The following is a 10,801-nucleotide window of genomic DNA, read 5'->3' on the forward strand; positions in this document are numbered from 1 at the left end:
GCTGTGTGCATCGTGCTCATCATGTTTACTACGCGTCGGTCTTTCCATTGAAGATAGAGAATTTCTTGGTTGCGCAACCATCTAATTTCACCTCGTTGAGCTTTCTTTTCCCAGTGCGTGTCTTTCAATTCAACAGGGAATCCGCGGCGGTCGTTTCGCGTAGTCCTGCAAGTCAATGTTTTCCAAGCCAATGGAGGTGGCTGAACAGGTGTGTGGAGGTGTAAAAATTATCCATAAAAATTTTGTAGCCCTGATCAAAGTGTTGTGCACACAGCTGGCAAACTACATCGAATGCCAACCCGTGAAGCCCTGCCTGCTTGCGCTTGCCTGTGTATACAGCAAACTGCACTGTATACCCGGTGACCGGGTCTGCAAGAACCCACAACTTATAACCCCACTTGGTCACTTTATCCTTGATGTACTGCCGTATCCCTGATCTCCCTTTCGACTTCACCATGCGCTCATCCACAGAGAGGTCTCGATAAGGCTGAAATAGCTTTGCCGACACTTTATTCATGTGCTGCAGAAGCGACCACACGAAGCGAAGCTTTCCTTTTGACATCTGAGTTACATCGTCCAAGTCGGCGACATGTAGCATTGCAAGCAGTGCTATGAAGCAAAGCCACGGCATAATTCGTGTTGGCAGCAGACCACTATAGATGCTTCCCACATTCCAGTAAAGCTTGATTCGCGGTGCTTTCAAGATGCCCATGTAGATTATGAGGCCAATGAACTTTCTCATTTCACTTGTAGTGACCTCTTCCCAAGACCCATCGGGACGGGCATGAGTGGGCTTCTCCAAGATCTTCGTGTAAGCATATTTATTGGTGTTCTCGCAAACAGTCTGGATAACTTCGGCTGAGAAAAAAAGGAAAAGGAAGTCCAGGGCGGTCAGGAATCTCTTTGTGGTGCTTCGGAGTGCCACACTCACATCTTCGGTCAGATGCACACCAGGTCCCCGCTTGGGAGAAAACTGAATACGCTTCTGCCGCAGGGGCAGGACGTCGTTCCCGTAGGTTGTGGAAACCCTACCAAACACAGAAAAATAATGAGAACATATAGTGATCCCACGTAAATACTCAAGAGCGAGTGGAAAGCGAAACTAAATACTCACCTTCGGACACTAGTTGACGGTCCAGGTGATCGTGACGCTGGATCACTCTCTGAACTGAAATCAGAGCTTGAGAATTCATCTTCTGACTCTTTGCTACTCGTTGTATCAGAAAAATCCGCAGTCGAAGCAGCTGAATCGCGCGACAGACGCTTCTTTCTTCGCGCGGCCTGACGCGACGTCGACGCCATGCTTCTCAATCTCGGCTGCCGCCGCGCTCAAGATTAAAATCTCTCCTACGTCGCCCCCTGCCGCGAGAGAGGCGAATTGCATAAAAACAAAAACTAGAGATGTGAAACGACCCCACTAGATGGCGACACGGGTTCCACCGCGAAAATTTCGCGTTTGAGAGCGCGCGCGATTTGATCGTGCATTTTTGCGCTATATCCGGACCGCGGTCCCGAAAGAGTTAATAGGTGTGCTCCTCGGGAGTACGACACATTGTTTTTAGCCTAATTCAGCAAGAGAAGCTGCAGGCTTTTGTCAATTGCTGCACTGAACGGTGAACTTAGTATTCGTGCTTGTTCCTTTTCTCCGTAAAATTATTTTTTGAACTCGGCTTTGGAAGGAAAAAGCCCATTTGTTAGCCATTACAGCAACTAACTAATCCATCGTGGCCTCAGATCCAACCTGCGGCATGTTTTTTTTTTATATTATAACTAGTCAGTTACCTTGCAGCCACAAAATGATTACCATATTCACTTCCCATTGTTTACCACTACTTGTTGACTCCTACACTTTCCTCAGTTGTGGTGACTGTTAGCTTCCCTCATGTGTTAATATATAGCTACTTCATGCTGAACAGGTATCTCAAAACAAACCTGAAAGACTTCAAAGAGATATGCAATGAATACAGGGCATGAAGGGTTTATTTTAGCACTTCACACATACACACACACACAAAGCAGCTGCCACCAAATTGTGTGACATGGTGAGATATGAACTCACGCACAGAACAACCAAGTACAATTTGTTGACCACCACAGTGTTTCAAAGAGCAACAAGCATAGACATATACATATACATTTCCGTCATACAAAAACGAAATATTTTGGAATGCAAGTTCTCACCCAGTACAGTGCTATATGCAGCTGTCGCTTAGTATAAAAGTGTGTACAAATATAAGATGGCTTAATACAGAGCTATCATAATCATGTAATTAGATGTACAAGAAACTATCACTACTGAAAAACAGTTGCCAGTAAACCATACAAACATCAATTTTCAACTCTTTAGCGTTTGCAATTTACGCTTCCCCTTTAAAACAGTTGTTTTGTCATTTTTGGTTTTACACAGATTGTTCAACAGCATGTTGGCAGCTACACTCAAAATATGGTGCATGAATTTTTCTGGCGAGTGGCCAGAATCGCAGGCACCAAGGTCATCAAAGCCTCCAGAATCATGCAGAATGGTTGACACAAAAGCTACAAGGGCCTCTTTCTGATTTGGAAGAGCAAGAAATTTTGATGCAAACTCCTCACTCAATTTACCAAGGACTATTTCTGTACAAAGCATAGCATTCACTACAACAGCACACGGAAACTTCAGTCGTCCTCATGTCATACCTGCAATGAGCAGTGTGTCTTCATAGTCCAAACTGGTATTCTCCTGTATAAGGTTTTCTTTGCACGACACGCACATGAGCTTTTTCAGTGTCACGTGTGCACAATACCCAGCAACATATGTAACAGCAGGAATCATTGACAATTTCTTAGCAACATCAGCGTTGGTCACTGCTATGGTGAACTGCCCACGAAGTTAACCAACACTTATGGTAGGGATTGGCTGTGCAATAATGGCCAGGTCAGGCAGGTCCAGTACTTCTTGAAGCCTGAGCTTGAGTTGTGAGCAACGCAACACCTTAGCATCTCAACCACCACGTCGGCCGACTGACAAACTCCTAAACTTTGCGAACGAAACCGCGCTTAATTCATGCAGGCAAATGAGCCCACTGCTTACCATCTCGATGCAACATGCGAGCGGATATTTTTCACATTTACAACAATGTGATGCCTGATGTGAGCTACACATCGCAGCTTGACAAACAACACACTGCAAAATGTTTTTTTGTCACCGTAAGCTGTGTCACATTACACCTCAGTTGCCGAATTTTCAACTGGCTCTTTTGGAGAGCCGCTTCTCTCTCATTCAGTGAGCCGTCCGGCTCTTTTGGAGAGCCGCTTCTCTCTCGTTCAGTGAGCTGTTCTGACCCGTTCACTCAGAGCCGTGTCTTCTGGCAAAGTGCGTATTTCTGGGCGAGTTGGTTGAGGGTCGGTTCATTTGGAGAGCCGGTTCTCTCTCGTTCAGTGAGCCGTGCCGACCCGTTCAGTCAGAGCCGGGTCTTATGACACTTCAACCATTGTTATTTCAAATTTCCTGAAACATAGCTTCGTACTATTATAATTACTGATGACCAATATTGAAATTTCAAGTAGATATAGGCATTCTGCATACCTTCAAGAGTATGTATGCCAAATTTCATTAGTATGCACCAATTCCAAGTGTACAAAAGGCTTCACGGAAGACACGAAAATATAAGAAAACTCGGAAATGAGGAAAAACAGGTTTGAAAGTTTCAAAACCTTCTATTATTCAAAATGCAATTGTTTTCGCATGAATCTTGGTCACACTCAAGAGCAGCTTTACAGAAAGCATGCACGTTTCTAGAATGCTCCTATGCTGTAGCTTGGCCCTTCCTAGCTCCTACGGTTGGTCTCCTCGGTGCGAGCCCTTTCCACTGCACTCCGACGGTGCACCCTTGCTTCTGCAGTTCACTTAGAGTTCATTTGCTTTATGTGCATGTAATTAGAATGGTCGCTTTGTGTGACCAACTCTTCTGGGGGAAGTACTCCAATCTCTTGTAGTACTTCTTCAAAGCCAGCATGGCCTTTATTATACCACAGCATGGTGATAGCCGTGGCTGCCTCCACAGATGCCCGGGAATTGAATTTTGTCTTTGGACACAGCAGCCATATCGTGCTGTTGAGCGACTCCGCTGTGTTTTGTGTCTTGCCATGAAGGCACCGAGTCAGGAGCTTCTAATCAGTGAGACGCTTGTATACAGGCATAATTGCCAAGCCCTGAGCTTTTGTCAGCAAGGGGGTGTGGCGTGGTGTAGGCTCCCCCAGTGCTTCACGCCTGTGTTTGCACCAGGAATCTGGTTCAACAGGGCAAAATTTGTGGCTGCTGGCCCCATCACTAGAGCAACAATGAAAATAGGAGGCCCATATAGCAGTGTACATGCTGCGCACGCTGCCCTTGTTATTCGTTATGGCCATTTGGTAGTATGCCTGCAGTTTCTGGATGGCTGTGACTTAGCTTTTCACCTTGTGGCAGTGGCGTCATTTTTCGCAGAGCAGTGCCTAAGTGTTTTGCAACGTGGTTGGTGCACTCTTCTTTTTCGATGACAGTGTCACCGTACACCTCAGCCCCTCAGACAGCAGTATAGGCTTTGCTGTCACCATTGCTCAAAAAACTTGTGAAGCACAGTGGGGTCTCGTATGGCAAAGTCCTCTGCCATATGCGCACTGCTGCTTCAGGTTCCATTGCATGGGATGAACATTCGGCGTTTTTTTCACGTACAAGACGAAAGGCTTACCATACCTCATCATCATCACCCATGTGCTTGTGGATACTGCAAGCAAGACATTAATTTGAAAGGACTTCAAAGTCCAAGCAAAGACCTGTGTCCAGGGACACAGCTGTGCCCACTCCGCTGTGGTTTTTATTGCCCCTTTTTTGCCAAGTGCCATCAAACATGACCGGCACATCGCCGCCGCCAACGGTGTCTTTCGTGACCTTTCGTGCCTGTTCCAAATTTTGGTGAACTTCCATTGCAGCACCGTGGAGCTTCTTAGAAAAAGCATGGAATGTCTTGTGATGCAGCGGTCTTGGAAGGCCGATAATCGCACGAAACCGCGAAAGCTGGTCATATCCAGCACCTATAGCATGCGCTGCCAAACAGCCATCACGTTTACGGTGAAGCCGTCACGCGAGCTCCTGCTGTTATAGCGAATGTTCGCCCCGGGGTCACCGTACTCACCGGCTGACATGATCCGCTTCGACGTGTGCGGTAATGAAAGCACAGATTCAGGGCAGTCGGGATTTTCGCAGCATAGCTCTAGGTACGACGAAAGTCCTTTGCGCTTCTCAGCTGCTTCTCAGATGGCAAGTTTCCGTTTGCGGCAAGTGGGGCATGCCGAACCTGCCACTAGTGCCGTCAATGCGCCGATCTCGCACAGCACCGTGCTAGCAGCAGGGGCACCGACCGACCTTGATTAGATTTTGAAGAATTACATCTTTTTCTGCAATGCACTGACGAAATCCACAGCAGCGTCGATTTTACCACAGTCGCAGTGACCGGTGTCGGCGGTAGGCCTAACCGACGTCAGAGCGTCACAGGCGTTGTTCCTGGCTGTCGTTCTTTAACTGTCTTACACCATTTCCCTCGGTACTTGTGCCGAGTTCGATACTTCCAGGCGTCGAAACTGCACTTTTTCAGGCTAGTCATCTCAAGAAAACGCCGAGAGAGCATGGGAAACTGTACGGCTAGCAAGAACGCGCAGCGGCGGTTTGGCTTTACTGAACAAAAGCAAGCCCGTGACATTCCCATAAGGCGATTGGGGCCGATTTTTGCAGGCGACGCTAGCGCCGCCTGGATTCTAAAGGTAGTTGCACTGATACCAAAAAAATGTTTACTTACTAATAACAGATAATGTTTTGAATATTATTCCCTTTCAATCTAAATTTAAAAATGAAAGGCGACGTCTGAATAATTTCTGGTTGCTTAAAAAGTTACATGTGTATCGAAAGCGCGGTGACGCTTGTGAGGAATACCGCACAGCACACGACTGACACCGGCGTCATCTGCTTCTGCTATCGCTTTTGTGCTGCCTGCTTGCTTTGGCCAGGTATATGCTACTATATATTGTTACTTAGGAAGACGCAGACGAAAAGCTATGTACAAGTATATTTACAAGAAAATCTGCTGCACTTGGCCAAGAGGCAACAGCCCGCGCTAGCTTCTCATCGTCGTCTTCGCACTGCTCGCCTTTTCGTGATCGCACATATTGTTCCGTAGCAATATATATTCTTATTTAGGACTCAGAATTATCTTGTACATTTACCTTTGAAGGTTAGCACTGCTGCATAGGCCGAGAGAAATCACGACGCTAATCACGCTAACCTGCTGCCAATAAATAGCTTTATTAGAACATCATCGATGTTCACATGAAATAAAAAGCACGTGAATAGCGTTTCAGAAGATATACTGGTGCGTAACATGCATAGTTATTTATGTGCAAAAAGATACTACGTACAGTCTCGCCACACATTTCTGGTGAACAAAAGCTGTCCGCACTGAGTGAAAAAATACATCCAACCACATAAAGCCATCCCACACTGGTATGTTGCTAAAGTTCCTCGAATTTTGTAGGTGAAGATGTCACGCCACTTCGTTCACAATATTCACAAACTGCAACTTGATTTGAGCGAGTGCCTCCTGTTTGAGCAGAAACACGTATCTTTCACAACAGCAAATTCTGTCGCGACTGTTCGTCTTCTGGTCCAGAATGCCTGTTCTCTCTCTTTCTTGCAGTTAACCATTCGAGAAGTCACATTATAAAAATTGGAAGCGTTTAAGCTGAATTTGCTTCGAAAAGTTTATAATTTCAGATATAGATGTTTTTCTGTGCGTGCTGGTTTGATGCGTTGCAAATAAACTTTACATAATAAAGGCTTAGCTGGTGTTTCGATCACCGCCGCCGGCGGTGCGTTGTCTTCGTTTCGATGGTAGTGTAACCCCAAGGCTTACGCAAAACGTGCCACAGGCTTGACAAAAGGAGCACCGCCATCCAATGGCGGCGCCGCGCTGCATGGTGCACAATTCAAAACGCGCGACAGTCTCGTCTTCTTTCTCGTTTTTCTTTTATTCTCCGTGAACATATGAGACTGACAGCCATTGAACCTTGGAGGAAAGGGCTGGCCACGACCTTCTGAATAAGGAGTGACCCGCACATCCTGTGGTCGCCTACGGCAGTGCGCGGCCGAAGGAATATCACATGATCATTGAGTAGGGGCTAAGCGTGCTGGTAGAGGCCGCCAGTGCTCACCCTCACAGCAACGCCTGAAATGCTCCGGCCCTGCCTTCAGGAGTACGGCGATGACGGTAAAAATTCGCAGAGGAGCAGCAGTAAACTCAGCATTTCTCATTATAGACAGGCTGCGACTAGAAAAATGTGCGGTGATACATGGGAGAGGCACTAAACCCCAGATATTTGGTATCTTCGCTGTGCAGTGCAATGAAATCTGAAACTTCATTGAAGGTGCGGCTACTAGGATTGAAATAGTGTAATCCCTTAGAGCTTTTTTTTTTTCTCTCATTGTCTGCTAAAATGTTGGCTGTGCTATGGTGCCAATATGGTCTGGTGCGCACTTTCCGCGCTAGCCAAGGCCTGAGCGTTCCCGCACTTCATTCTCCCGTAGGTTTCGCTAGTCCCGAGACGGATGCAATGAATGCACTACGTACCGCTTTGCAGGGCCCACACGTTCCTTTGCTGCATGTGGCACATTCACTGAAGTGACATGCCGTTGAGAGCGCGGCAGAACGTGAGTAGCTTTAGTGGCAGTGCATGCCACAATCGTAAAAATGTGCTGTTATTTACGTATTTATTTACGCCACTTTACCAAATGATAACGAAAGTCTGAGCTTGAAAAATTCTAAGGGCGCTTTATTGTGCCATCACACAGATAGTCGCTACACTTTAAGCACTTTTCTGGAGTTGGGCTTTTTGTTCAGAATTTTTCTCTTTGCGTTGCCCTCAGTGAGCAGCCCAGCGAAATTCGTCAAAAGGGCCTCATGAACTTTTTCACTAGGTCTCACAAGTTCCATTCTATGGGCCTCCAACTGATTTTTGTTGCACACAAACAAAGAGTTTTTAACAATTGAAGGGAGTACAACTTCTCCAATCTTTTTTAAAGGCTGTGGCCCTTTCACCAGCACTGCAGCCACTTTAGAGGCAGCACCCTCAAGGAGAGAAACAAAGCCCACAAAAGCCAAAGTGGGGTAGGAGAGCCCTCCTCTGTCAATTCCTGCAATCAGGACAGTGGTAGTTGAACTGGATGTTGGTGCACTTAACTTATCAATGCATCCCAAGCAGTCAATATTATCTTGAACTGCCCTCGCCAGGAATCCAATAATCGGAGCTAGCATACTCGATCTCAGGCTCTGTTGTGGCAGACCTGGAAAGAAAGTGTGGTATGCTGTAAGAAATAGGTAATAACAAGCTTAACAGCAGTCACAAAAAACAGTAAACTGGTTAGCGTTTTCTTTGAATAAGAGTGTTTGCTACAGAGACCTTGACATCGAGTGCAGGCCAGCATATAGTTAAATAAAAAGCCACTTGAAACATTTTTCAGAAAATGCCTAATAGCGCATTGTGCACTCTATAGAAATTTCGGACAAAACATATATGCTTCCTAGTTATCATGCTCATTTTTACAAACATGCAGACCGTTACAAGTAAATTTTTAGCTATGTTTTCAGGGCTCGCTCCAAAGTGCATTGATTAGGACAAAATGCATACTTGGGTACTGCTCTAATGCAGACAGGTAGGGGAGCAGAAGCTTTCGAACATCCTTTCCTGCAGTGGCCTTACTCACTGTTTGAACAGGCAGACATGATGCCGCCCCTAGATTTGCCACAACACTTCCGACACTGCCACTGGCTGAAGAATGAATGATCCCAGTGATCAAAATCTTCTGAAGCGCCGACAACACTGAGGAGGCATCTGTTTGCTCATTGCTGCCATTTAGCTGCCTAATAGCCGAGAACAATGACTCTACGTTATCACTGGAAAACTTTCCTGTCAGCACAAAGTGAAATCCTGCATTTAGCAGGTGTTTTGTGCACGTAACGGTTGGTGCGGTTGTTACAGTTGGTGCCTCGTGCGTCTCTTCAGTAAAAAATTCCAGCTTGTGGATGGTGCCCTTCTTCCACGAGGCAAAATAATCCAGACATTCTGCCTCGAGCCATAGAAGCCTACAAGGTAAATTAAAAAAAGAACAAACACATTGAAGCATGATGCAAGAAAATGGCACCGAGCTTTTCTTTTTTTGCAGTATGAAAAAAAATGAAAAATGGTTTTAAAAGGAGTACATGAGTAACAGCTTTCACATGCACTTTTAAATGGATGCTTTTTTCGAGTATACTTGCATTCTCGCAAATTAAGACTTCTGAAAGATGAGTGCTTTTACATCTTTCAACCATGATGAATATGGAACATACCTTTCATCACTTGCACTGTAGAAGGGCATCCTCCAAGCATCCCTACTGACGGTATAAAATGTAGTGCTCTTGATGTTGTGCACTGAATACCACTTGTACACTATCTCCATGAATTCGCCTGTGGGCAAGCAATCCTCGAATCCAGGAGCAACAAGATGATGTCCCTGCTGCTGCAAAAATCTCAGGACTGAAGTGACCTTAAAAAAAAGAACAGCAGTGAGCATCTAAGCTGCAGAGGTTTAAGGCCTTCCGGATAGTTTTCTGGCCTGAAGTGAAGGCTGCAGACCCGTGCTTCGGTCTCTTGGAACCCAGGGCTCTTTCCCTGGCCCTGGAAAAAAAAGAGGGACATCGTGGAAACAGGTATACATTACTTCACGCGGGTACGTTCTGAGTACCGCTCAAAGCAACGCAAACTCGACTACTGGAGCACACGAGAGCTCCGAAGCTCGATCGCCACTTGGCAGGCACCGTTGCTCGAAAGGTACATTAAAAGCATGTTTCAAAGCTAAATGCAGCATAGTAACTTACCTTCGCCTTGCCGAGAGATGTTTTTCAACCATTGGTTCCTAATATCAGTCACAGGGAACTCATGAAATGAAATTCCTAGCGCCACTGTTCACAGGCGGCGATTTGGAAAACTAAAAGAACGCAAAAGCAAATCAACAGTGCCACACGCGCAGGTCGCCCCTTATACAGTAGGTCGTGGGGCTGACGCTGCACGTCCCGATAATTGGAAATGGCGGGCGGTGAGGGTCGATGCAAATGGCGCGGACTTTCTAAACTTTCGGTGTATTATAGAGTTGCCGCCGCTCACTTAGGCGCATTTTTTGGCGACTTCTCGTGCGAATTTCGGCTTGATATTTACAGAAATAAAAGTTTGTAGACCAAAGATGACAATGCAGCTTAAAACAAAAATGATTATTTTTTTCGAAAACTGCGACTTTTCAACCCGCATCTCTTCTTAAGTCAAGCTGAAGTGACAGAGTAGTGCTTGAGAATCTCTAAGGCGAACAGAGCCTTAATAATCGAAAAGTTGAGGTAAATTCAGGACATGAGTAGAGACTCCCCCGGGACATTCAAGTGCTTGCCTGATGGCGAAAGCACTCCTCAGTTAAATTCCTTCACTAGTACCCAATAAGTCGTTGGAAAAAAATATCCTTATAATGCATTATAAGATGAAATTCAATGCTACTTGTACAGTTCTTTTTCATTTTTGGAAAAAAGAACTAATTGAAATTGCCCTTGACAATGACAGGGGCGGTTGAAAGGTTTTGTTTTCGCTTGACTCTGCCCTGCCCACGCTTTTCGTTTCAGTAGTTTCGTCATCGCATAGTGCTGCGCTGGTTTTGCTGGCTCGAGAAACTCGCGCAAACTGCAAGTAGCGGAGAATTCACCTTCCGCGTGAT

The 10,801-nt window shown here is 45.8% G+C and overlaps 1 long non-coding RNA gene and 1 pseudogene across 1 annotated transcript in view; one reads left to right on the forward strand and one right to left on the reverse strand.

Moving 5' to 3' along the window:
- LOC140216800 (uncharacterized) overlaps positions 1-10,801 on the forward strand; it is a 157,981-nt gene that overhangs the window by 48,229 nt on the left and 98,951 nt on the right. The gene's annotated exons all lie outside the window — the stretch shown is intronic.
- Positions 1,961-6,093, reverse strand: LOC140216466 (uncharacterized; annotated as a pseudogene).

Source organism: Dermacentor andersoni, chromosome 3, assembly GCF_023375885.2.
Source record: "Dermacentor andersoni chromosome 3, qqDerAnde1_hic_scaffold, whole genome shotgun sequence".
Taxonomy (NCBI): Eukaryota; Metazoa; Arthropoda; class Arachnida; order Ixodida; family Ixodidae; genus Dermacentor; species Dermacentor andersoni.